Source organism: Ovis canadensis, chromosome 13 (genome assembly GCF_042477335.2).
Source record: "Ovis canadensis isolate MfBH-ARS-UI-01 breed Bighorn chromosome 13, ARS-UI_OviCan_v2, whole genome shotgun sequence".
Classification (NCBI taxonomy): Eukaryota; Metazoa; Chordata; class Mammalia; order Artiodactyla; family Bovidae; genus Ovis; species Ovis canadensis.
Genome location: NC_091257.1, coordinates 44,573,779 through 44,601,273, shown reverse-complemented (window position 1 = coordinate 44,601,273; position 27,495 = coordinate 44,573,779). Strand labels below are relative to the sequence as shown.

At 42.2% G+C, this 27,495-nt stretch overlaps 1 protein-coding gene across 3 annotated transcripts in view; it reads left to right on the top strand.

Annotated features, from left to right (window-relative positions):
• The window catches only part of FAM171A1 (family with sequence similarity 171 member A1), a 131,019-nt gene that overhangs the window by 8,096 nt on the left and 95,428 nt on the right, over positions 1-27,495 (top strand). The window contains exon 1 of one of the 3 annotated variants that reach the window (XM_069547571.1): positions 884-916. The exons of the other annotated variants lie outside the window; for them this stretch is intronic. The gene's annotated coding sequence lies outside the window, so the exon portion shown is untranslated. Of the gene's footprint in view, positions 1-883; positions 917-27,495 lie in introns of those variants that run through there. 3 annotated transcript variants of the gene reach the window in all.

Sequence of the window (27,495 nt, the reverse complement as noted above, 5' to 3'; positions counted from 1 at the left end):
AACACCTGTTATGCAAAAAAGGGTGATGTGGAAGGGACAGCTTGGTTACTTAGGGGTGCTTACCCTCTCATATTTTACAATCCAATTGGAACAGAAATAGAAAAACAAATTAGGAAGGACCTCACCAAGTCCTTTAACGTAATTTAGACGAGAGTCTCTTGAGTATGATGAAACCTGTTAACACTTGCATGACTAAAATCTAGCTCTAAGTTCTCTATGATATTTATTTCTAGATATTTCAAGGATATATCCACAGTAGGACACAGGAAATTGTATTTGAGAGAACATAAGCACGCAGAACACCACTTATTGCTTCTAAAAGTTGTAAGTTAGGTAAGAGGTGGCCTTTCGGTGATCAAATATTTAAGCAGGGACAGCATTGATTGGACAATATTGATGCTGTGGTGATTTCCAATATCAGCTGAAGCTGTGAATAATAATTTTCATTAACAATTAGGTAAAACTCATAGTGCTACATTGGTGATAGTATGATCAAATACAGATTTAATATGTTCAAATAGTTCAAACCATGAGTTTTCTATGAAATACATAAACATACTCACATATGAGAACAGGCAAGATTTTTTGAGATTGTGGAAAGTAGAAAGGGGTTTTGAAGAAGCTAGCTTAAGAGAAGTTAACATGGAAGTGAGTACTGAACCTATAAAAGACTGGTTTGTTTCTCATTTGTTTTGTTTTGAGCTGTACCCCACAGGGATAGAGACACATGAGTGTAATGAGAGGAGACAACCATGTCCAAGTCAAATGAACATTTCATGTGCCTAGACTTACTTTTCTGAGCTCAGAATTTGAACAGAAAAATTGCTGAATTCATACTGAAGGAAAGAATTTAATGTCATTTTGACAGAGCCGAACTGAAGACTGAACACTGATGAAAGCTAGCTCAGTCCATAAGGTGAGTCATATTAGTAAGACCTCTGATGTTGAACCAGCAATTGGTAGCAGAGTCTCATGGATGACTTTGTTTTGATCATAGTCGAGTGTGGCTGTGGTTTGTTTCCTTTGCACCACAATTAGAGCTTAGATCTTTCCTCTCAGAGAGAAGGGTCAACAAGAAGCATTTTTAAAATGGAAATCTGTCTTAACAGAGAAAATTAAAGCATGTGTAACTTGGGTCTTAATATTTTATTATTACCAGCATTCTATTCATTTGCTTGTTCTTTATTTATGATCTATAGTTGATTTCTAATACTAATTTATTAGTGATTTGAATGAGTACTTTGTTGGGAGAGTGATCATATTTTCTTATTAAATAAAAGTGAACAGTGGATGTCTTAGTCCATTCAAGCTGCTGTAACAGATTACCATAGACTGGTCGGCTAATAAGCAGCAGAAATTTATTTCTCACAGTTTGCGAGGTTGAGAAATCTAAGATCAAGGAATTGGCAGATGCTGTGTCTGGTAGGAGCCCACTTCTGCTTTGCAGATGTCCTCACATAGCAGAATGGGTCAGGGAACTCTCTGAGGCCTCTTGCTTATCAGGGCACTAATCCCATTCATGAGATCCCCATCCTCATGACGTTATCACCTCCCAAAAGCCCCACCTTCAGATACCATCACATTAGAGATTACGTTTCAATATATTAATTTGGGGGGGACACAGACATTCCATCTGCGGCAGGGTGGATTTTGGACTGCCTTGAATTTGAACCTGTAGTTAGATTCAGACATAAATCTGCTGTGTCCTGCGCTGCTCTCACCACACTTGGAGAATTATATTTGGTCACAGGAGGCCACATTTAAGGTTGCTGTTTACCCTACAGAACATATTCCAAGGAGAACTTGAAACTGGGTCTCTGGACTTGGTATGCTGTGCTTTCCGTTTCACGACCATAATGTTAGCAAGTGCAGGGCAGGACCCAAGGCCCCAACATTCGAACAGTCCTCCAGTAGAACCTCATCCTGACGGGTCATCACAGGTTCAGCCCCAGAATAGCTGAGCCGAGTTCATCAGATGGAAGAAGTTGGGGCATCTCATTGTTGTTCTTAAAAGCAGAGCAGCTAAGAGAGCAGCCTCAAAGCCTTGTTTGTGAAAGATGATCCAGTCCCAGAGAGTGTTTGCTCTAAACATAATAAATAAATAAAGATACCAGAAGGCCTGCTGGGAAACTCAGATATTTTAAGGGCTATTCCATTCGTTTTCTACGCTGCTTCCCAGATTAGCCCAGATCAGTGACGTGAAGCAGCACAGATATGACCCCACAGGTTCTATGGGTGGGAGGTATGGGCACCGCTCAGCTGAGGCTCTGCTCAGGGCATCACAAGGCCAAAATCAAAGCACCAGCAGGGCAGGGTCCTTCTCAGAGGCTCCAGGTTAGAGTTCGCCTCCAAACTCTCATTCAAGTTGTCATCAGAATTGAGTTCCTCACAGAAAGCAAGCAGCGGTCCCTGTTTCTTTGCTGGCTGACAGCCGCGAGCCTGTCTTCACTCCTTAAGGCCACCTGTGTCCTTTGTCACCTTGCCCCTCCCACTGCCAAACCGGCAGCGGAATATGGAGTCCTGTTCACATGTCCTATCTCTCTGATTTCTCCTTCTGCCCTGTCTCTCTGACCATGACCAGAGAAAGTTCTCAGCTTTTGAGGGTTCATGTGGTTAGGCTGAAAGTGAAAGTGTTGGTGGCTCAGTTGTGTCCGACTCTTTGCCACACTACGGACTATGAGCCTGCCAGGCTCCTTTGTCCATGGAATTCTTCAGGCAAGAATACTGGAGTGGGTTGCCATTCCCTTCTCCAGGGGATCTTACCGACCCAGAGATCGAACCCAGGTCTCCCACATTGCAGGCAGATTCTTGTTGGGCCCGCAAGACAAGTTAGGACAACCTCCCTGTCTTTGAGTCGTGGCCTTCCTCGCCTCTGCTGTAGTTCTTTTTGCCATTCCACGTGACATTAGAAAGTGCTATCGTGAGGGTGGGACAGCTTTGGGCATCTCGTCCTGCCCACATAGCCACAGTGTAAAGAGGGATCATGGCGTCTGCAGCGGATGGAGAGGCAGCAGGCAGGTTTCCCTGCTGCTGGAGATGCTGAGAGGAACAGGGAAGAAGACAACCAAGGGTTTTCTTTCCAAGAGTCTCAAGAAGGACTGTTGTCAGGGAGTCTTCTCTGTCCCTTCCTGCCCTGAGACTGTAGGACGCTAAACTCTATGGACTAAGCTCTAAACTCTGGAGACACATGCAAGGAAAACGTAAGGCAGCTTTGTTCAGTTGCTCAGTTGTGACTCTGTGTTGCTCAGACCGACTCTGTGACCCCATGGACTGCAGCATGCCAAGCTTCCCTGTCCATCACCAACTCCCAGAGCTTGCTCAAACTCATATCCATTGAGTCAGTGATGCCATTCAACCATCTCATCCTCGGTCGTCCCCTTCTCCCCCCGCCCTCAATCTTTCTCAGCATCAGGGTCTTTTCCAATGAATCAGCTCTTCGCCTCAGGTGGCCAAATTATTGGAGCCTGAGCTTCAGCATCAGTCCTTCTGATGACTATTCAGGGTTGATTTCCTTTAGGATTGACTGGTTTGATCTCCTCGCAGTCCAAAGGACTCTCAAGAGTCTTCTTCAGAACCACAATCTAAAAGCATTCATTTTTTTGGCTATACCAAATTCTTTTTTTAAAGTGGTCCTGAGTTTTGTCATGTTGACCCTGAGAATGTCGAAGTGAAGTTTCTTTCCATAATTACAGTTCACTGAATTCTTTGAACAGTAAGTATTTGCATTGTCTCTCTTATAATCCCTGTTACATCAGTATAATAGTGACAGGCAGTCCAGCTTCACTCACTTAGACATGAAAAAGTCATCAGGACAATTAGGTAACAGGCACTGGGTGCTGATTACTTGCCAGGCATGATGCTGAGCACCTTGATGGATTATCTTAATTTAATCTGCACATCAATCCTACAAAAACTGTAAAAACCAGTTTCATTTTATGGAAGAGGAATGTGAGGCGGAAAGAAGTTAAACCATTTACCCCAAAAAATCACACAGTAAGTGACAGAGTCCCCCACGCAACACCAAGCAGCCTTCACTCTCACACTGGGCTGCTTTATGAATTGGAGGATTAAAGTAGAATTTCACACAGTTTTGACCCTCTTGGCATTTTACCAGTATAAATAAGGGGGCTCTGGATGGACCTGTTTGTTTTTATGAAGAAAGACAAAAATATCCGCTGTGTGATCCTTGTTGGCCTTTGAGCCTTGGAAAGCCACGCTGAACAGTTACTTCTGAGCATCCTAAGAGCATCTCCTGGGCTTGATGTTATGGGGAATGCAGATGTGTAGAAGATGTAAGGGGCTCTCACCAGGAATTCTCTTGAGCTCCTGACGGAGGTCCAGTCGAGCAAGGTGGGATTTTAGAGTTACACTTACCCGGGCTTGGGGGAACCTTCTGGTTTGTGTTCAAAGCCCATTAGTATTTGGCAAGCAGTTTTTTATAACAAGAGGGACCTGTTAGAACCAAGCAACTGGAGAGTCATGGGTAGGAAAGTATGTGGTTATTTGCAAAACAGCCCTTCAGGTATATTTGGATTGTAAATATGCCCTTGTCCTCCTTGGGCATCAAGTGGGGGCTTTATTAACTCCAAAGTAGGTGTGAAATACAGTGTTTATTTGGCATTTAAACCTACTTGCAAAAGTTAATCTTTTTCACTCTCAAAAAAAAAAAGGCTTCTTAGTTACTCTTTGCTTATACAATGATGGTAAAAATAAATTTCTAAATGATACTATTATGGGACTATAATAAATTTTTTTCCAACTTACTTCCAATATTCACGACAATATTTGTCCACTAAAAAAATTAAAAGAAATTTACAGGGAATATCCCATACTAACCACTGGGATTTTCTAATTAACATTTTACTATACTTGCTTTATTGGTGGTGCTAGCCGTAAAGAAGGCAATAGCACCCCACTCCAGTACTCTTGCCTGGAAATCCCATGGACGGAGGAGCCTGGTAGGCTACAGTCCATGGGGTCGCTTAGGGTTGGACATGACTGAGTGACTTCACTTTCACTTTTCACTTTCATGCGTTGGAGAAGGAAATGGTAACCTACTCCAGTGTTCTTGCCTAGAGAATCCCAGGGACGGGGGAGCCTCATGGGCTGCAGTCCATGGGGTCGCACAGAGTCGGACACGACTGAAGCAACTTACCAGCAGCAGCAGCAGCCATAAAGAACCCGCCTGCCAATGCAGAAGACATAAGAGATGCAGGTTCGATCCCTGGGTTGGGAAGATCCCCTGGAGGAGGGCATGGCAACCCACTCCAGTATTCTTGCCTGGAAAATCACATGGACAGAGGAGCCTGGCAGGCTGCAGTCCATAGGGCTGCAAAGAATGGAACATGACTGAAGCAACTTACCACACAAGCACACACTTGCTTTATTACTTATCTCTCAATTCATTCATCCTTCTGTGCATTAATTAATCCATCTCCTTTTTCCATGAATTTTAAAATATGTATCAAATTACTGTGCCCTTTCTTCCAAATGCTGCAGCATGAAAATTATCAGTTAGCATTCAATATGTGTTTGATTTCTCTCTCATAGGAAAATTTACATACAAGGAAAGATACACATCTTAAGTGTTGACATATGCATTCACCTGTGCAACCCTAAATCCCATTATAGTACGGAATATCATTCCAGAAATTTCCCTTATGCCCCCTCAGTAAGTTTCTGCCCCTGCCTCTTAGGGGAAACCACTGTTCTAATTTTTTCCACCTTATATTACTTTCTTGCCTTTGCTAGAACTTCCTATAATTGGAATCATGCAGTATGGACGCTTGCTTCTTTTGTTTACCATAATTTTTTTTGAGATCTATCCATGTGTTTCTTGAAACAATGGATCACTTATTTTTATTGCTGAATAATATTCCACTGGAGGAATGTTCTGCAGTGTGTTTATCCATTCTCCTATAGAAACAAGTTGTTTCTGGTTTGGGGCTGTTGTAAATAGAGTTGCTGTGAATATTTTATACAGTTGTTCTGTGGATATATATGTTTTTATGTGCTTTCATTGCCCTTAGTAAAATACATGCCATATAAACCAGCAGAATGTTTAGTTTCATAAGATACCGCTAGACCTTTTTCTAAATTAGTAGTATCTTTCTATACACAAATAGAATATATGTGAGAATTTCTGTTGTTCCATATTCTCACCAACTTTTGGTGGTGCTAGACTTTTTAATTTTAGCCTTCTTAGTGGGCAAATTTATATATACCAAAAAGATAGAGACATAGATGCCCAGATAGATAATATAGTGCATACATTTCATTTTTCAGCTGTAAATGGCTTTAGTTTTTGAAGCGTCTTGGAGCAGTTTGAAAAATAAAATTAAAATTTCACCATTATGTTTATTTTCAACAGTATTTTCATGCATACTTTTATTTTTCTTTGATATTTTATTGAAAACTGTCACATGACCAGATTACCTCCCCAGTGAATATCCATCCCATCTGATCATGTAGAACTGTTTTATCACATATCAACCAGATAAGCCATGGTGTGTATGTATGTCACAGTGGAGAAGGAAAGAAAAAGTAAATAAAAATTACCTTTCCAGAGTCTATATTTCCGTCCTACTAATGCAAAGCTACACATTCTATAGGACTGTTTCTATGCCTGTTCTCCTCTTTAAAAGAAACCTCAACATACGTACCAGTTGGAAGGTGCAAGAGTCGATACATTCCAAAAAGTGCTAGGATCTCTTAATAACTAAGCAGCTTCTAGAAATTACTGGGGGCATATCACTATTCCTTTTGAGTCATGAGTATATTGATTCAATTCCTCAAAGTATTATAATAGCCTTTTTTAAACTTAAGATAAACAATAAAGTTCTAAACGTGTCTATTCACAGAAGTAAGACATTTTGGTTCAGAGCCAGGCATACCAAGAGATGATCTATTGTAATAAGTGAAATCCCTTGAGATTTAAAATACTCCCCTAAAGACTGAGTCTCTCATTTGGAAATTGAGACCAGATAGGATCAGGTGATGCAGGGGTAAAGAATCTGCCTGCCAGTGCAGAAGACATAAGAGATGCAGGTTCATAAGAGATGCAGTCCCTGTGTTGGGAAGATTCCCTGGAGGAGGAAATAGCAACTTCTTCCAGTATTCTTGCCTGAAAAATTCCATGGACAGAGGAGCCTAGTGGGCTACAGTCCTTGGGGTCACGAAGAGTCAGACACAACTGAGCGCGCATGCACGTAGGACTGTCTGCTTATTTCCTCTGGTGGTGCTGCTAACCTGAGAAAATACACCCTGGGCATCTTTAGATGCACTGCATGTCTGCATGTGGATTTCACAGAACCAGGCTGTTCCAGAAAGCCACATCTGGGATGGGGGAAAAGGTGGGTGTCTGAGTCAGGTCCTCTTTTTTCAGTCCTATTTATTCCCTCATGTGGCCTCTCCTAACTTTTATTCTACTACAGAGCGGCCTCTAGAGAAGGAAATGGCAACCCACTTCAGTATTCTTGCCTGGAGAATTCTGTGGACAGAAGAGCCTGGAAAGCTACATACAGTCCCTAGGGTCGCAAGGAGTTGGACACGACTGAGTGACTCTCACTCACTCATTCAGAGCAGCCTCCTTATTTATTTTTAAGAAACTGTATCCATGTGAAGAACAGTGACACCTGTGTACAATTTCCCTGCTGTGTATACTGTTGCCTTTTAGTGGAGGTACTTTCCTCAAGTCCTTTGTCTTTCTTCTTTGGACTTCCACGCAGACATACAGATTTAGTAGCATAAATAGCCTTTCTGTTGTTTAGATTAAAATAGAGATTTCATGAAAGGAGAGGATTTTTTTTCTGAACTTATAACATTTTCTTGCCACGATGCTCATGAGATGGGATCGTTCAGTCTGATTCCTGAAATGCTGACCCTCAGAGCCCTGTATTTGTTTGTTGTTTAATGTGGAGAAAAATCACCTGCTGGGACCTGCTGGTGGTTCCATTACTGTGTCAGTATTTTTTGATATTAAGAAAATCTGTGATTATTCCGAGTTAGGAAAACAGACTAGCATTAGATCCATGAAGTCTGTTATCCCACATATTGTAATACAAAAGGGCAGTGCTTCTTGAGGATGGCGTAAAAGACATTACTTATGTTTCGTGCCATTTGATTATTTAAAATATTCCCATCTAATCAGAGGTTAGAGGAGATTGGATGCCTCCTTTAGAAAAAGGTTTTTCTCTTTTTGCTCGGCTGATCGATTTCTTTCTTTTTTACCTACCATCTGCTGGACATGTTTGTGACTGTGTGAAAAAGCATATGGGAAAGGGGATAGAGAAGTTAATGCATTCAACTGGTGAGGGTGGAGGACACGGTGTCTGCAGTCTGGTCAAGTTGGCAGTCCATCTGCTGGAGCACAGGGAGCCCTTTTAAAATGTGGCTCTGCTCCCCAGGCAGAGTCCCTGCAGGACTTGGTATGGCTGCAGCAAAATTAAGTCTCCTTCCTAAACAACCTCCCTTGGCAGATACTCGGCGCATAGTTTATGGATATATTTTTCCTTTACTGTAAACCTAAAGACTGCCTAGTGAAATTAAACTCAGAAAGGGATCTTTTTTAGTTCATTCACCTCTTGACAGAGAAAACCGTTCAGATAATTTTTCATGCACACTTTGTGTTTTCTTTAGACCTGATTCTTGTGCTGCAGCTTACGTTTTTAGTTGAAGTTAAAATTGATGAAACCCTCTCCTATTATGAACTTTCTCCCCTGTTCTTTGAACTAGCTTTTTAAACTATTGTTGAAACTCATTTGCCTTTTTTTAATTTAAAAATAGAATCGTTGCCTCTAATGGTTCTTTGAGAACCTTGATGGCAATCTATTTATATCACATTAAATATTAAACTTATACATTCTAAACATGAACCCCCCTCCCACCTCCCTCCCCACAACATCTCTCTGGGTCATCCCCATGCACCAGCCCCAAGCATGCTGCACCCTGCGTCAGACATAGACTGGCGATTCAATTCCTACATGATAGTATACATGTTAGAATGCATTCATGTTTGGGAACGCATGTAAGAATTAAAGATTTTAAAATTTAAAAAATAAAAAACTTAAAAATAAATAAAAAATAAATAAATATGCCAGTTGAAAAAAGAGTGTATTTGGTATCACTATAGCTTGGCTACATGACAACTGACCCTAAAAAGAAATTACTGTTCTTTAGCCAATTATGAAAGTTTGACACTATAATTGCTATCAGAAAAAAATATTTCAAATAAATTTTAGATTTACTACTGTATTCCAGAAATTTATTCTGTGATAATTTTATTTGAATTTGGCCTTGGCTTTGGTTGAATGTTTGTTTAATATTTGGCAATAGCATATGACCAAAGTGAACTTTTAGTACAACTCTAATTATATAATTCTTCAGAGTTTCTATTTCCTCATTAGCTTTTCTAAAAATCAATTTCATCTATGTTCTCAAGTGTATTGCTAAAAAGTTATATTTAATGTTCACATTTTCTCTTTTAAATACTTACATCATCTAAGTTGTATACTCTTTTATCTTAAAATTGTTTTATTCTCTCATTTTTCTTGGTCAATCTACTTTAATGCTTGTATATCTCATTAGTCTATTTAGAAAAACATAACTTGTGGCTTTACTGTCTCTCTTCTAGATTCATTTTTTAAATAAAGTTTTATTGGAAAAAATAAATAAATATTAAACTTATACATTCTAAATCAATACATGTTAAAATACTACATAAATACTAAGTAAATATAGAGAGGAGTTACTAGCTTTTAGACCAGGACTGTTGTTTATGTGTACTCATTAGATAACATTTTGTTAATTAGGTGGGGCTATACCCTTCTCCCATCTTCCCATTTCTAAATTCAGAATCCTTGGGGAGATGTTTCCCTGAGAGGATGGTCTGGAAAGACTTGAAATTAGATGCTTCCTCCCTTTATCTTCCTGTTAGTTGCTTCGTGGCTGGTTAACTACTGTTTATCGACCCAGCAATCCACCTATCCAACCATTCACCTGTCTGCCCTCCCACTTATCCATGCATCCATCCACCCATTCATCCATCCATTCATCCATCCACCCACCCACCCATCCACCCATCCATCCACTCATCCACCCATCCATCCATTGATCCATCCAATAAAGAATCTGCTTTCCTTAGCTTTTACCAGCAAAAGGTTGATGTTACATTTATAGATTCCTTTAGAGTTTCAAGTGCTTTCAGTTCATTTTGTTTCCCACAATCCCAAGAGGTATTTGGGGGAGAGATTATTCCCTTTTATACATGAAAGACAGTATAGCTTATAGTCATGTGTCAGTACCGCGTAGAAGTGGCCATCCCACCTGCACCCTCCTGCACTTCTCTCAGCATCTCTCAGCTGTTCCAGGGATTCACACTCACTGTTTAGAGATAATTTTCAAAGATTATTAAGATCCAGCCCCTCTTTTCAGGAACTCAAGCCCCCTTGAAGGAAGCATCGATAATCAAACAGCAAAGCATGCAGGGATGCAGAGGAGGAGATGACTTACTGAACTGTCAGAGAGGCTTCCCAGGGAAGTGCTTTGGAGCCAGGATTTGAAGGCTAATAATTAATCATGTAGAGAAAAGTGGGGAGGAATTCCTCGGGCCACACCCCCATCCATGTGAATGGTAGATTTTTCAGGGACATGAGAATAGTATCACCTGCACCCAAGCCTTCTGAGTTTATAAAGCATTAGAGAAAGAGCTGGGTTCCCCCCCCCCCTTTAAGAAAAATAATCGGTGGAGTTGCTGAGCTTGATAATAAACTCATCACTCATCCCATAGGAGCATAATGAGTAGTGGGTGTGATTCTAATTCTGTGAACTGGTTGCCATGTCTGCTCTGGCTTCCTCTCCCTGATTATTATCAATCCTCTTTTCCCATCTATTCTGCTTGGTTGGTTAATCTTTAACCAGATAGTCCAATATCAAAGGCCTTTCTAGTGTAACTGTCTGCAGCCCGAGCCTCTTCTGCTAATCGTGTGTAATTGAGTGAGAAGGCAGTTACCCTCTTTGTTCCCAATCTCCTCTCCTTTCTTTCCCTGTTCTTGTTCTTGCTTTGTCAATTGAGTTAAGAGAAAGCGTCTACATCACAGCAGTCAAAAGGGTACAGAAAGGCCAGCCTCCTTAATGTCAATTTCAGCAGCAGAAGGGGGAGACTTTGATGTTTTGTTGTTGGTGTTTAATTTTTATTTTCTATTGGACTGTAGTTGATTTACAATGTTGTGTTAGTTTCAGGTGTACAGAAAAGTAAGTTAATTATGTATATGTATCTATCTATTCTTTTTCAGATTCTTTTCCCAATAGGTTATGATTGAGTATTGAGTAGAGTTCCCTGTGCTATATAGTAGGTCCTTATTGATCATCTATTTTATATATAGTAGTATGTATATGTCCCACTCTCCCAATTTATCCCCTGCCCCCGCCTGCCTACCCACTGGTAATCATGTTTGTTTTCTACATTTGTTATTCTATTTCTGTTTTGTAGATATGTTCATTTGTACCTTCTTTTTAAGATTCCACATATAAGCAATAACATGTTTGTCTCTCTCTGTCTTACTTGCTATGATCATCTCTAGGTCCATCCGTATTGCTGCAAATGGCACTATTTCGTTCTTGTTTATGGCTGAGGAACATTCCATTGTATATATGTACCACATTTTCTTTATGCTTTTCATCTGTTGATGGTCACTTAGGTTTCTTCCATCTCCTGGCTATTGTGAATAGGGCTACAGTGAACATTGGGATGCATATATCTTTTTGGATTATGGTTTTCTCTGGATATGTACCTAGAAGTAGGACTGCTGGATCAAATGGTAACTCTATTTTTAGTTTTCTGAGGAACCTCCATACTGTTCTTCACATTGGTGCACCAACATACATTCCCACCAACAGTGTAGGAGGGTTCCCTTTTCTCCACACCCTCTCCAGCATTTATTATTTGTATACTTTTTAATGATGGCCATTCTTACTAGTGTGATACCTCATTGTGTTCTTGATTTGCATTTCTCTAATAATTAGCAATGTTGAGCATCTTTTTTATTGGCCATCTGTATGTCTTTGGAGAAATGTCTGTTTAGATTTTCTGCCCATTTTTGGATTGGGTTGTTTGCTTTTTTTGTTATTGAGCAGCACGAGCTGTTTGTATATTTTGGAGATTAAGCCACATTGTTAAAAATAACCACCTATGCCCAGATCTTCATTTATATGAGGATTATTAAAGATGCTGTGTTTATCTTTCCAAGTCCTAAAGTGAAGGAAATAAGGGAGCTGATGGTATCTATTGTAGTGATGGAGTGGGAGTGATTTTGTTCCCAGAGGAGAAGGCTCCTCCAGTGGCCGTTATGGGAGCCTCAGAAGAGACATCTCAGTGTGGGGAGTGGCTGTTGGGCAATCTGGAGTGGCATGGGGCCCCTTGAATTCTCTCACCTTTGTGGAGAATTGAAAGATAAGGTGCAGAGTGCTGTAGGGAGAACCTGGAGTTAGCGCTATTCGTTTATTCACTCACTTATTCATGGGTATTTGTTAAGCCCCTCCTACACTTTGTCAGACAGAGTAAAATAGATTGGTGATTCCCACTGTGCCAGAGTTTACAGTATCACGGATGCAGTGAGCTCTTCAATTAGCAGGACTGCTGCTCCAGATGTAGATGCGTATGCTTAGGTCTGCTGTGAACACCTGTGCACACAGCTCTGCTCCATGCTTTTTAAAAAATTTTTTTTGAAATTATTTATTTTTGGTTGCACTGTGTCTTCGTTGGTGCTTGCGGGCTTTCTCTAGTTACAGCGAGCCGGGGCAGTGCTTGGTTGCCACGTGTGGGCTTCTCATTGTGGTGGCTTCTCTTGTTGCAGAGCACAGACCCTGGCACTCTGGCTCAGTAGCTGTGGTGCACAGGCTTAGCTGCTCCAAGGCCTGTGGGACCTTCCCTACCAGGGAAGGAACCAGTGTCCTCCGCATTGGTAGGCAGATTCTTATCCACTGGACCAGCAGGGAATTCTGTGTTCCGTGCTTTTCATGGCACCAGCCCTGGCCTCTTCTGTGTGGCTCTGATTACATGTCACTTTTTTGGATAATGCTCCAAACAACTTCCTAGCTTGCTGGGAAAACACCTGGTTTGCTAATGAGCCAGTTAACAATTGTCCCCGCCACCGCCAAAAAAAAAAAAAAAGAAAAAAATATATAATCATATCTAAAATTGAACTTGAAAAAAATGTTTTCTATTTCACCCCACCCTATTACTGGACATAAAATAAAGCTGGCATGACCTTAGATGGTAGCATGAAGCCAAACTGCTTTGAAAACTTAAGGCCTCTGGATAAAGAAAGAGAAGACTCTGTTACTCTAGAGAAAAGGTCAGTACCATTGGAAATGTTATACAATGAAATGTAATGGAAGCAGCACTTGATAACTTCCTGAGGTGATGCGCCTGGTCTCCATATTAGTATTATCTTTAGGTGTGCGGTAGGGCCTCCCTGGTGACTCAGATGGTAAAGAATCTGCCTGCAATGTGGGAGACCTGGGTTCAGTCTCTGGGTTGGGAAGATTCCCCTGGAGATGGAAATGGCAACCCATTCCAGTATTCTTGGCCTGAAAAATTCCATGGACAGAGGAGCCCTGGCGGGCTGTAGTCCATGGGTTCGCAAAGGGTCAGACAGGACTGAGTGACTAACACTTAGGTACGAGGTAACCAGACTGAAAGCCAGGCAGTCTTGCTCCTCTGATCACTGCTTCCCAAACTCCAGCATGGATGAGCCCTCCTGGCGGATCTGGTTAATGTGCTTCCTGACCTATTGGGTTTGGTGTGGCCCCTAAGATGCTGTGGCTCTTACCGTCCTGCTGGCCAGGGGATCACACTTGAGATAGTAATTCTGCCCACTGCCCTTCAGATCCTAATGTTTAGAGACAGACAGAGGCAGAACCAGGAAGCAGTCCATTGGGTCTGGCTGCTCTCATATGGCCTGTTCTTCAGCCACTGTGTCTGCCACCAGGTAAATGAGCTGCTTCTTTTTCCTTAGATTTTCAACATCTCAATTAAAGGGACAATAAAAGATGATAAAGAAAGGATGATAAAATGAAGCTACCTAGAAAATTTATTCTCACCTTATTCAAAGCATAGTTTCAATGTAGGTAGTTGGTGTCATCCATTTGGTTGTTGGGAGGGACACAGATGTCTTGGAAGGGACTGCACCACGTTTTCTGTGTAAGTAGTCACTCCCTTACACATCCATACAGTTAGAATGTTTATTATGTACTTGTTATGTGCATAATAAAAAAACTCTCCATAGCCCCTGGTGACCCTGATTGTGGACTTCAAGTTCCATTATGTTTATTCTGTCTTTAGACCATCTCCAGCCGGACAGTGTGTGTTTATGACCTGACAAAAACAATTTCAAAGAGGAACAGAAGTTGGTGGTTGGTCTGGTTCCAGTTTGCACTTGATATTGAACTGCCTTTTTATACTGTTTCTTTTTCAGTGGAGTGAGACTCTTACAAACTGTGAAGCTTAGAAGTTTTTAATCCATGTTATGTTAGTGCGGTTTTTAGGATTGTGCAAATGGCATCTTGAATAAGTCATTTATTGCCAGCTGTTTGGGGCTCATTTAAAGAAATAATAGTTGACTGTTGTTAGGCAGAGATGTCGAGTACCCAATTTCGTTTCCATAATTTTTTTTTAAAGAGTGAAGACTGACTAGATCTTTGAGTTGTTTTATGTAAAAGGCATGGGTTTTGCACCAACACAGTACCACAGCAGCCAGCTGCCCCGGCTGTATGTTCTTCATTGTCCCTGCACAGAAGTTGGTTCAGTCACTGCTGAGGCAGCAGAATTCCTGGGTGACCTTTTCGTAATTCATCTCCATGGAGATTCTTGGCTGCCCAGAGAGTCTCGGAGACCTTAGAGGAGGCAGCAGAAGGACTGATCTGTGTGAGCCTTCCTCTTTCCAGCTCGTGGGGCTTTGCGGTTTCGTTTTGTGTTTCTAAATGGATGGGGTGGAGTTGCATCCCCTAGTCAATGGCCTCTTGCAACGTTCATTTTCTTGCCACTCGTCTGGTAAGAGCCAGGATGCTCAGGAGTGGGCTGGGCCATGGCTAGTTCATACCTTAGGGCATCAAGGACTTCCAGAAGGGACACAACGGAAAGGAATTTTAAAAAGCCCTCCCACTGCTGCCTTGGCTCGCTGCCTCCCAGCTTGCTTTCATCCCTGAGCTGTGTGATCAGCGTCTTCCTGCCTGGGGCCCCATCTCTGCATCTTAGCATATCTTGAGGCCCCTCTCACCCTAAGGGCATGCCTGTGAAACAGCGCCTCTGTGGCCCCATTGGCCCTTAGACTATCCACTTCTCCCACCCAAACCCATTGCCGCAAATGCTGTTGCCTGCGCCCAGTTTCTCCAGTTGTCACCCCCAAGTCACCCCTTGGTGGTAGTGATTTAGTTGAGTCCAACTCTACAAGTCCATGGGCTGTAGCCTCCCAGACTCCTCTGTCCATGGGATTCTCCAGCAAGAATATTTAGAGTCAGTTGCCATTTCCTTCTCCAGGGGAGTCTTCCCGATCCAGGGCTCAAACCCGCATCTCCTGCACTGCAGGCAGGTTCGTTACCTCTGAGCCACCTGGGAAGCCCCTGAACCATCCCTCTGGCTAATCATCATGAACCCTCTGCTTTCTCTCTCCTCTGACACCAGCCCCTCCATCTCTGGGACATGCTGTCTGGGCTCCTGTGACTGTGGCTTCTCCTGGCAACTCTCCTCATGTGAGGGTCCCCTTCTTAGTCTCCTTTGGGTCCCTCCTTTCCTCCACTTTCCTTAAGAGGAAGGTGTGACCGAGAGCTCCCCCTCTGGACACTGGAGCATCCTCTCTCCTCTGGGGCTTCCTTTTCCGGCCATCTTCCTGATGGACTGGCTGATCTCCATCCCATCCAGCCTCTTTCCGGACCTCCCACCTGTGCTCTTGCTGTTCAGTGGGCGGATCTCTTCACTCACGGGAGCCTGGAGCTCGGGCTTTGCCGTGTCTTTGCAGCAGCCTTTCCTCCTGGCCAGAATGCTTTTGCCCGACCAACTCATTTTCACTCTTCCTAGAGCATCAGGCATTATACCCTTGGGGAGCTATCTCTGATCTCCTCTTTCCCTTCTCCAGGTCTGTACACATACCTTTGCTCTTTACTCAAAAAATATTGAACATGAATATGAATGGTTGAATTGCTGATGGCTCAGTGGTAAAGATGTCACCTGCAGTGCAGGAAATGCAGGAGATGTGGGTTCAGTCCCTGAGTTGGGAAGGTCCCCTGGAGAAGGAAATGGCAACCAACTCCAGTATTTTCCAGCTGGGAAATCCCATGGACAGAGGAACCTGGTGGGCTCCTGTCCATGGGGTCGCAAAGAGTCAGACACGATTTAGAGACTGAACATGAATGGTTGAATGCTTCCGTGTTACAGGCACAGCTCCAGATGCCAAGGATTCAGCAGAAAACTCCATCCTGACACTCACCACCCTGTCGTGTGTGTCCGCCGTCCATCTGTCTCTCCTCCGTCCTCTGGTGCTCAGGATTTGCTGAAAGAGTAAATCCGATTATGCAGATTTTCTGCCTTCTCCTCTCTCTCCTTTTCTGCTGGTGTCTTCTCTCCATCTCTCTGTAGGAGCAGAAACCGGAAATCAAACTTCGTAATTACGAGATTAGCCAGATGAAATTTCCTCAACATTTCTGCCTTCTCTATAGAGTTTGCTGAAGTCTGTGTGTGTGTATGTGAGATGCAGAGTGTGAGCTGAATGCTTCCTTTGTTTGATCAATTTGCTCAGCTGCAGCCAGGAACAAAAGTTTCTCCTCCTTCTTGTGCTTTGTTCAGAGCTAAAGAACTAACTCAGTTCTTTGAAAAGGAGAGAGGGATATTCTGTTGATATTCTGTTCTGGGTAATTTCTATACCATGAAGACCGAAGTGTTTTGTTGGGGAGCAAACAGAGGGTTTTCAAATGTTTTTTTAAACCTTGTAATACCATCATCTCTTTCTCCTGAAACAAAGCAGCAAAAGGTGACAAATGGACTCTTTGGGGGCTGGTATTGGTACAGGTGCCAGATAAAACACAAGACACTCAGTTAAGAGGTGTTTCAGTTAAACAGTGAATAAATTTTTTAGTGTTTAAGTGTGCTGAAATATCACACAGGACGTAATTACACTTTGAAAAAATCATTTGTTCATCTGAAATTCAAACTGACCAAGTGTGCTGCATTTTTATTCGCCAAATCTGGCCACCCTTACGACTGGCAGAAGGCAGTTAGTTGCTGGGATTAGCTGTTTTTTGGCTCTTATTTTTGATCATGGTGACTTTTCAGCGAGATGTCCCAGGATTTGGTGAAAACCTCTGCCTTTGCCAACTTTGAGAACTTTTAGAACATGTCTCAACCCAGAGCTAGAGACACAGTGAGAAGGCAGCTCGATCCTTCCCTGAACTGCCTTCACCCTGGAGGGCAGGTCACAGCAGGTGTCACAGCGTCGCACGGTCAGCCTTCATCGCTGGGGTTGCTTAGCTGTTATGGCAGTAGAAGCTGTCTGGTATGTAAGTACATCCAGTTTCGTTCAGCAGTAATTGATTATTCCATTTGTGAAGCAGAGCACAGAAAACTGTGTCCATTTGCAGGATGTCCATCTTGTGAAGAACAAAAGCGTTCCCGGTGGGTCTCACCCCTGGGTGGACATTATCAGTATCTGTGAGCCTTTTAAAGCAATGCTGAGGCCCTGGAGGCAACCAGAAATTTGGAGTCAGGGCTCTGGTGGGGCCTGAACATGGGTAACCTTCCAGTGCCCTCCCGCCCCGGGATTCAGCCAGAGTTGAGACCGGCTGTGTTTCAGCATCGTGCGTGGTCATGAAGGATTCTCTGAGCTCTGGTGTGGAGGAGGAACAGCACGTGGCAGAACCTTTGCTTGTGGAGGGAGCACACGGCAGGTGTCCTTCTGAGGCGTGACTCAAAGGGGAGGCTTCCTGGCTCTTTCAGTAGCGGCACGATACTTACTCCGTTTCTGAGATCACTGCTAAGTGGGGGTGAGGAGGCTCTGACAGGGAATACCAGAGAGCCTCAGATCAGAGGTAAGATTTTATGGGAGCAGAATTCATGCTCACTTTCCATTTGTCATTAGTCCTTCGTGCTGTGCAGCTGGTTGATGTGACCTGAGGGGAGTTACCCTGAGAGAGTTATCCTGTGTGGAATTGAATGTAATTCACGGTTAGGACTGGCTGAGGGAAGCCTGTCACGGCCGCACTCCCTAACATTGTGACATGGAATTAGGTTAACACATTTGTCCTATGGCTGCAAGTCCTGCGGGGCAAGTCCCTGGGTGGAGAGAGCTGGTTTGGCCTGCAGGTCGCCTGTGGCTTGTAGCCCCAAGTCAGTGTCTCCAAGTGTCATCAGGATGTATATCTGAATCCTGAGATGCTCGTGAATTATACAGATTCCTGGGCCTTGCCTCAGAGCTGGGGAACAAGGATCTCCAATCCAGTAAAGGACACTTGTGATTCTCATGCTGAGGTCAAGAGCTTAGTCTAAACTGCATTTTGAAGGTCGCAGACTCCGAAGTCATATGGGAATAGAGGCCAACCTTCTCCTCCTCCTTTATTATTATCATTAAAAAAAAATATTTCTGTGGACCTCTCTCTGTTTGGGGAGTGGTATCTGACCTCTGCAGAAGAGTCAGGATTCCATGGTCATCTTCAGAAGTACTAGGTACCTCCCGAGGTTGTTTCCAGCTCTGCATAGTGGCTGATAACTTGAGGACAGCTTGTCTTTCTGCTTTGCTGAAATGTATCCCTTTTCCGTCTCTGATCCTTTCTTCCAATTGTTTTGAATGCAGATTTTAGAAAAAACTGGAAGCGGAGTCTTCCACATTTAATTGATGAGCAATGCCAAGGATATTATTGCAAATCTTCATTAATGAACAGTAAAGCTGAAACTAGGACAGTGATTTTTGCCAGCAATTGAAAAAAAGACAAGGAAATGAATCAAATTTTAAACTTTTACCTCTTTTACTTTTTGCTAATTTGAATTTTGTAGTGATTTAGGGAATGATCTCTAGAGCCTATCCTTCAGTCAACTGAAAATAGGATTTGTTACATAAATTAGTAACAGAAACCAGGAGTTCTCAAGTAGGGCTTTTTTGTGAGCTAAACAGAGGTGTTTTGATACCAAAAATGGAATATTTGGTAACTTTCCCCAGTTCTAGAAATTATTAGATAAACCCTTAGATAAATCAGATGGGATTTTAAACAATTTTTTCCTTCAGTAAGTTTTTATTATCCATGTGGCTTATCTCTACTAGAACCTCTTGCAAAATGAATTCTCTCCTACTCCAAATTGGAAACTTATTTTAAGTTTGATAAATGTAGATATCAATGCAGATTTCTAGGTGTTCATCATAACTTCTAGGTGTTCTGCCACCTGACAATTTTGATGTCTATTGATACTGGTTCATTAATTGTAAGAAATGTGCCAATTTAATATAAGATGTTAGTAATAGGAGAAACTGATTAGAGATATATGGGAACACTCTGTACCATCTTTGCAATTTTTATGTGACTCTAAAACCGTTCTCCAATTGAAAGCTTTTACTAAAAAATAAAATAATCTCAAGAAGGAAGTTAACTGTTGGTGTTAGGCATGGAAGGCAAGAGGTTTTATAAAGTGATGCTTTTTAACTAAAAACACAAGTTTTAAAAGAGAAAATATATGCTCTATTCAAATTTGAGGCCCTTAAGACTGTCAGAATATATTCTTTACAAATGTCATTAGTCTCCTTTATTTTTTATTTCAGGTAAAATGTATATCTAATAGTATGTCTCGCCTGTGAATTTATTTATTTATGGCTATTAACAAGTGTAATGAAGGCAAAAAATGTGAAAACAGATTGTTAGTCATGACAACAGAAGCAAAAGCAGTACCATAATTAATGACTTTGTTAATTATCCTTAACCTTTATTAATTGCCATTCATTTTAGTGACATACACATCATAAGTATAGTTCATTCTTTTATCTATTGTGAAGGCACATACAATATAGTGACTTTCCCCTCAACTGTTCCAGGCCTAAATTACAACAAGGTGAAATTTTGCTTGTGCTTGGAGATATACCAGCTTTAAATAGAGAACTATTAAGATTTCCCTTGTGCTAAATTTATTTTTTGAATAGCTGAGATCCAGGTGAGCACTGATTTTCTATGGCTCTGAAAATGTCACATGCATCTGAATCATACATCAGGATGAATTCCAAAGTCAGTATTTCAGTGAAGATATTTAATTTTTTGGACTGTTCATGTGATATATCTGCTAAGAAGAGTGTTTTGTTTCTTAAGTGAAAATTTATTAAAACCATGATAAGTGAGCCGTAACAGTCTTGAAAGAGGATTTTTTTTTCCTACTGCTAGTTAAAGTGCTGTGGATTTCCCTCCCCACTATTTTTCAAAGGCCTTTGGTATATTTAAACTACAGATACCCTTTGGATACCCTGTTCAGTTGAAGCCCCCTCAAAATGTTCAAAGCTATGAACTATCAGAAAAGCTTAAGGTTCTAGCACGAAGCCATGGGTAAAATATCATCTCTTTATAATTCTTCCTTAGGAGTTGATCCTCCAATTATTCCTACTCAGACTCCGTGCAGCACAGGCCTGAATTGTTTTTTATAAAGACAGCATCACTAAAGAAGACGTGGTAATATGTACAATGGACTACATGCGTGCGAGCTAAGTCGCTTTGGTCACGTCTGACTCTTTGCGACCATGTGGACTGTAGCCCTCCAGGCAAGAATGCTGGAGTGGGGGGTCCAGGGGATCTTCCCGACCCAGAGATTGAACCCACATCTCTTATGACTTCTGCATTGGCAGGCAGGTTCTTTACCACTGTGCCACCTGGGAAACCCACAGTGGACTATGACTCATCATAAAAAAGAATGAAATAATGCCATTTGCAGCAACATGGATGAATCTAGAGATTATCATACTAAGTGAAGTAATCCAGACAGAGAAGAACAAATATCATATGGTATCACTTATATGTGGAATCTAAAAAAAAGATAAAATGAACTTAGTTACAAAAGAAACAGACACACAGACTTGGAAAACAAACCCATGGTTACCAGAGAGGTAAGGGGATAGGGGAGGATAAATTAGGAGTTTGGAATGAACACTATTATATCTATATTAATATATATATTAATAAAATAGATAAATAACAAGGACCTACTGTTCAGCACAGAGAACTATATTCAATATCTTATAATAACCAATAATAGAAAAGAATCTGAAAAGTATGTATATAAATCTGAATGACTTTGCTGTACAGAAGAAATTAACACAACATGGTAAATCAACTATACTTCAATAAAAAGTATATACATACATGCATTCATACATACATACATACATAAAACAGATTGATTTCTGAACGCTCAGAAAAAATACAAATGCCTCAAAAATGCTAGTACGAATTTTTGGGTATTCTAGATATTAGTACTTGAGCTCCTGAATCTTAATTGTATTTTTTGAAAAATATAAAATCAGTGCTGTCATCAGCCTATATTTATGGCTGAATGTTAGGTCTTTCAAGTACCAGCCAAAGCTTTGTGCCCAGCGGGGATTAGGAATGGAAGTGTGGTAAAGGGGGGTGTGTTTCTAGGGGTAACTTTTAAAATTCAGATGTTGGTCATTTTCTTTTTTAGACTGTCCAGCATGCTCATTTCTTAATCTTTTGCTCTTATAGGAGGTCTGAGGAAGACCTCTTTGGTGTCAGCCTCCTGACTTTCCTAGACATGAGGCACCTCCCCAACCACTGGGGAGACAAAGGTGCTCTGAATTTGAGTCAGAAGACCTGGGTCTACCAATGCCTGGCTCCTCCCACTTTGTAGTGCTGTGAACCTGAGCAAAGTCTGCAGCTTCTGCAAACCTCAGTTTCTCCATTTTCAGTGCAGGCTTGACATCCCCTCCCAGCCCACAGGAATGTCCTTATGCTGCAGGAATGTCCTTACAGGGGGTGGAAACGTGCTACAGGGAGCATTTCTCAGGCAACAGTGGAGAAGGTTGATAAGACTACCTGTGGGTGGCATTTACATTTGTGCCAGCAAGAGTTAACTGCAGTGCTTTTGATTGATTGGTGCATTGCTCTTATTTTATTATTAGGTCATCTTATTAATAATGACCAGAATAAGTTTCTGCACTGTGAAATCTGGTTGGCTGTCATCTCTCTTCCCTGGACTCAGAAGCTTTTCTGCTTTGTCTTTCACTTCTGTTTGCTCTCTTCTTGGCTCCCAAAGAAATGGCTTTTAAAAAAAATAGTAGGGAATCATGATTTTGACAGTATAGTAAAATAATTCAGTCTGAAATAGACTGAAGCTTACTGTTTATACCAACCGTCTCAAGAGAGAAAAATATTTACCAAGTGAATTAAACTCACAGTGTTCAGCAAGTCGCACTGCCATGCTTTGCAATCAAGTGTTTATCTTAAATGCATGTTGCAACAGGACTCTTGAGAGGGCAAGTAAAAGAAACACAACACAAGGCTGGTTTAGGGGGCTTCCCTGGTGGTCCAGTGGTTAAGAATCCACCTTGCAATGCAGGGGATTTGGGTTCAATCCCTGGTGGAGGGACTAAGATCCCACATTCTGCAGAGCAATTAAGCCCATGAGCCACACCTAGAAAGACCTCAAGCTGCAATGGAAGATCCTGTATGCCCCAACTAAGACCTGACACAGCCAAATAAATTTTGCTGGTGGTGTTGTTCATTCACTAAATCATGTGTGACTCTTTGTGACCCCATGGACTGCAGCATACCAGGCTTCTCTGTCCTTCATTACCTCCTGGAGTTTGCTCAAACTCATGTTGAGTCAGTGATGCCATCCAACCATCTCATCCTCTGTCGTCCCCTTCTCCTCCTGCCTTCAGTCTTTCCCAGCATCAGGGTCTTTTCCAGTGAATCAGCTCTTTGCCTCAGGTGGCCAAAATTTTGGAGCTTCCGTCCGCTTCATCATCAGTCCTTTCAATGAATATTCAGGGTTGATTTCCAGTAGGATTGACTGGTTTGATCCCCTTGCTGTCCAAGGGACTCTCAGAAGTCTTCTCCAGCACCATGGTTCAAAGCCAAATATATATATATATATATATATATATATATATATATATATATATATAAATATATATATATATATATAATTTTTTTTTAAGAGGCTGGCTCCGACAGCAAAGGCTGTATTGGTTTCTGAAACTGAAAAGCCAAAAGGCATGATGCTAACATCAGGCAGATTTTGATACAGCTCAGCACATTCACTAAGGAGTCCTGATTTCTTTTTTCTGTTTCTCTTTCCTTGATGTCAGCTTTATCCTGAGGGTCTCCCCTTGAGATCTTCAAATGGCTTTCAGTGGGTCATAGGGCCATATGCACCCCTGTTCCCAGCAGCCCCAGAAAGAACTCTGCTATTCCTTTTTTCTGGATCGGCTCTGGTCGTGTGCCCAGGACAGAAATCACAGTGGTAAAGAGGAACAAGCTATACCTACTGGCTCAGTCCAGATCATGGGTGTCCCCTCCAGAGCCAAATGGAACCCCCACTGGAAATCAGGGACTCTCGGACCCCATCTGTTCATTCTGGCTGGTTGGTCAGCAGTCCTGTTGATAAACTTTTAGTTGTTAGTTCAAGTTAGTATATATGATTATTTTTTTAACTAATTAATGAATTTGGCTGTGTTGGGTCTTAGTCGCAGCATGTGGGATCTTCATTTTGGCATACGGAATCTTTCCTTGCAGCAAGCACATGGACGCTCTAGCTGTGATGCGAGGGCCCAGAAGTTGCAGTGTGCAGGCATAGTCGCTACCCAGCATGTAGGATCTTATAGTTCCCCAACCAGGGATCGAACTCGCAGCCTCTGCATTTCAAGGCAGATTCTTAACCACTGGACCACCAGGGAAATCCCAATATAATGAAGATCTTTCCAAAATCCCAGAAATGAAGATCTGTCCAAAAATATGTCCTCCTTGTCTTTTCGAGTTTCTTTGCACCCCAGCATCAACCATCTCTCATTCTGCCCTCATCACCGCACCTGGGGGCTTCCTTCCACCTGGAACCTTCGGAATCTTGGTCATGGTGACTCACTGCAGCCGTGGTTTTGCCAGTTCTCCTTAGGTGTTGCATGACCAAGGATAAATTAGTTCGGCCCTGAGCCACACGTTCTTTGTGTAATTTACCCACTCAGCAGGGTTGTTTGAAATGTTTTCCAAGGCGATGTTATCCATCCCAAGGAGCAGCTCAGCCATGAATGTGTGGTTTCCAGTCTCAACCATCATAGTCTGCGGCCAAGTCTGCTGCTGGTGCCCTGGCATTACTTGCCGTCACCAGGTGCTAGAACTTGGGGTGGAGATGCTGCCGAGGCCTGAACTGTTTGGAAACTAGGTTGCCAAGTCCCTGGGGCTAGATAGGGACTAGAGACAAAAATCAGTGAGGAAGTCATAGAAGCCAATGAAGGAAAAGGGATGACTTTCCCCAAATGGAAGTAGCCAGACTCCTGCAAAAGTTCAGGGCAAAGACACCCGTGCTGGGTTCATTCTGGTCCACAGCAAGTGATGTACAGAAAGACCAAGTTCTTTGGGGCACCCATGTTCCTGTACTTAGAGGGTTAGATGCCAAGTTACCTGTCAGTTCTCATTCAGAATAGCCTAGCTTCTGATGAAAACCCAATAGTGTAATGTTTGTTTCTAAAAAAGATATTTCTTTTTTAAATTAATTTTTACTGGCGTTTAGCTGCTTTACAATGTTGTGTTAGTTTCTGCTGAACAGCAAAGTGAATCAGCTGTATGTATACATATATCCCCTCCCTTTTGGATTTCTTTCCCATTCAGATCACCACAATGCAGTAACTAGAGTTCCCTGTGCTATACAGTAGGTTCTTATTATTCAGTCCAGTGGTTAGGACTTCTTGCTTTCACTGCTCAGGGCGTGGGTTCAATCCCTGGTCCCCTGGGATTGAAGAGGATCCTGAGAGCCACAGAGTATGGGGGAAAAATCAGAACAGTGCCTGGCTAAGTACTCACCAAGTCCAATTACCACTGTTAATTCTATAAGGATATTTAGTTAGTAGCATCTAAAAAGATGTTTCTTCCAACTTACGCTTGCTAAGAGGAAGGGATAGTTTATGACATTTGGGATGGACAAATACACACTGTTATATTTAAAATGGATAACCAACTGATCCTTCTGTATAGCACAGGGAACTTGGCTTAATGTTATGTGGCAGCCTGGATGGGAGTGGGATTGGGGGGAGCATGAATACATATGCGTATATGGCTGAGTCCCTTTAAACTATTCCAGTGCTGTTAACCAGCTGTACTTCAATACAAAATAAAAAGCTTATATGTATATATATATATTTCTTAAAGGGTGCAAAAGCACTGGTAGATTTATGAAGCATCTACATAGTTATCCCTGTCTAGACTGTTCTGAGGCAAGTTATGAGGTAGAGAGAATGGCCAACTAGGTCATCTTTGCTGTCCTTGTAGAGACAACAGTAGTAGCTAAGACCTGGTAAGCTCTTAGCCAGGCATTGTTCTGACTTTTTCCCCAGCGTTGCATGGCACAAGGGACCTTAGTTCCATGACCAGGGACTGAACCTGCACCCTCGGAAGTGAAAGTGCAGGGTCCTAACCACTGGACCACTAGGGGATCCCCAGCCAGGCGCTGTTCTAAGCACTGTGGATGCGCTGATTTACTCCTTTCCTAACATCCCAGGAGGGCCAAGACTGTGAAAGGTAGGTCCCTTGCTCTAGGTTACTCAGCACGAGGGGCGAAGCTAGGATTGATCCCAGGTGTTCTGGTTTCAGAGCTTTCAGCCACCATCCTGTACTGTCTTCTGGTGACTTGATCTCAAATTTTTAAGTGAATGCTTCCTCTAAAGCCTAGAGTGTATTTTTTTTTTTTTACTTTTACATTTGTTTATTGAAGTATAGTTGAATTGCAATATTATATTAGTTTCAGGTGTAGAGTACAGTGATTCAGTATTTTTACAGATTGTACTGCAATTACATTTATTGATTTTAAATGTCAAATATAAGTGTATATTTTATATCATTTGATCTGTATAAGTAGATTTAGCACAGTGCCTGCCTCTGAGTAAGCAGTCAATACAATTTTAGATGTTTTTTCAGCTATCTAGTTTTGTAACCTAAAGAGTATGTTGATTTATGATGGGTACTTCGGGGAAGAAAGAAGTGGTGAATCATTTCACATGCATTGTGGCCACAATTGAGTGGCAAAAAACCACCATGTGTGGCTGTGTCCTCCTGGCCAAAAACACCAAAGGTAACAGGAAGCTCTTACTCCCACTTAAGGCAGCCAATTGAGACATTTTAAATTACTTACTGAATCTGCATCGACAAACCCACTGTGAATGAACTTGTGGGTTACGGGAGCAAAGGGGTGGGAGGGAGAAATTGAGTCCAGTTGACTCTTGTAAGAGTTATTAATAGAACATAACACAGAAAAATCTAAACTTACCCAACACATAAATTAAGGAGTGACTAGCTGCCATGGAAAAATGATTCTTTTTCTGCACAGTTCATCATGAATATCCTAATCTTGTGCATCCTTGGAGTGTTTAGAATGTGCTTTGCCCTAGATTCCCTGGAGGAAGACATGGCAACCCACTCTAGTATTCTTGCCCGGAGAACTCCATGGACAGAGGAGCCTGGTGGGCTAGAGTCCATGGAGTCACAGAGTCAGACACGACTGAGCGACTAACACTTGCCCTAGATACATTTCATCAGTACTAGGTTGAAGTCAAAAGTGTAGTATATAGGACTTCCCCGGTAGTCCAGTGGCTAAGACTCCACACTCCCAATTCAGGGGCACCAGGTTTGATTCCTGGTCAAGGAACTAGATCCCGAGTGCCACAACTAAGACCCAGTGCAGCCAAATAAAGATTATTTTAAAAGAATGTTTATTTAAAAACGTAGTTCACAAGTAAGGAGTCTGAAATGATGTTTGTTGAAAAATGAATAGAAGATCAAATGATGGCATGGAGAAGAGCAGTTTCTCTTGACCCTTTAGGATGCATCCTCACCCAGGTCAGAGTCAAATGGCCTTTGCCTACCAGTGTCCACTCCCAATGTCCACCCGTCACTCATTTCCTGGCTTGATTGGACCTGGAAGCCAGGTCCTGCCAAGAGTGATGACGAGGGTGTCATTTGGAGAAGAGAGGAAGAGAGGGGTGCACGTTGTGGGATTTAGCCAGCTGTAGAGCGTAGGTCTCCTCGAGGGCTCCCATGGAACACAGTGAGCCTTTGAAACTCCTAAGTTGCAGCAGAGCATAAAACACCCTGCCATAGACGAGATGCATGTGTTTGGGCTATGCAGCATTGGGGCACACTGAACATGGGGCGAGAGAAGGTGGGACTGAGCCCATCCTAGAAGGGCGGTGGGGTTTGGATGAATGGAGTGGAGAGGAACGGCCAGAGCCCAGACCCAGCCACACCAGGAGAGCCTGA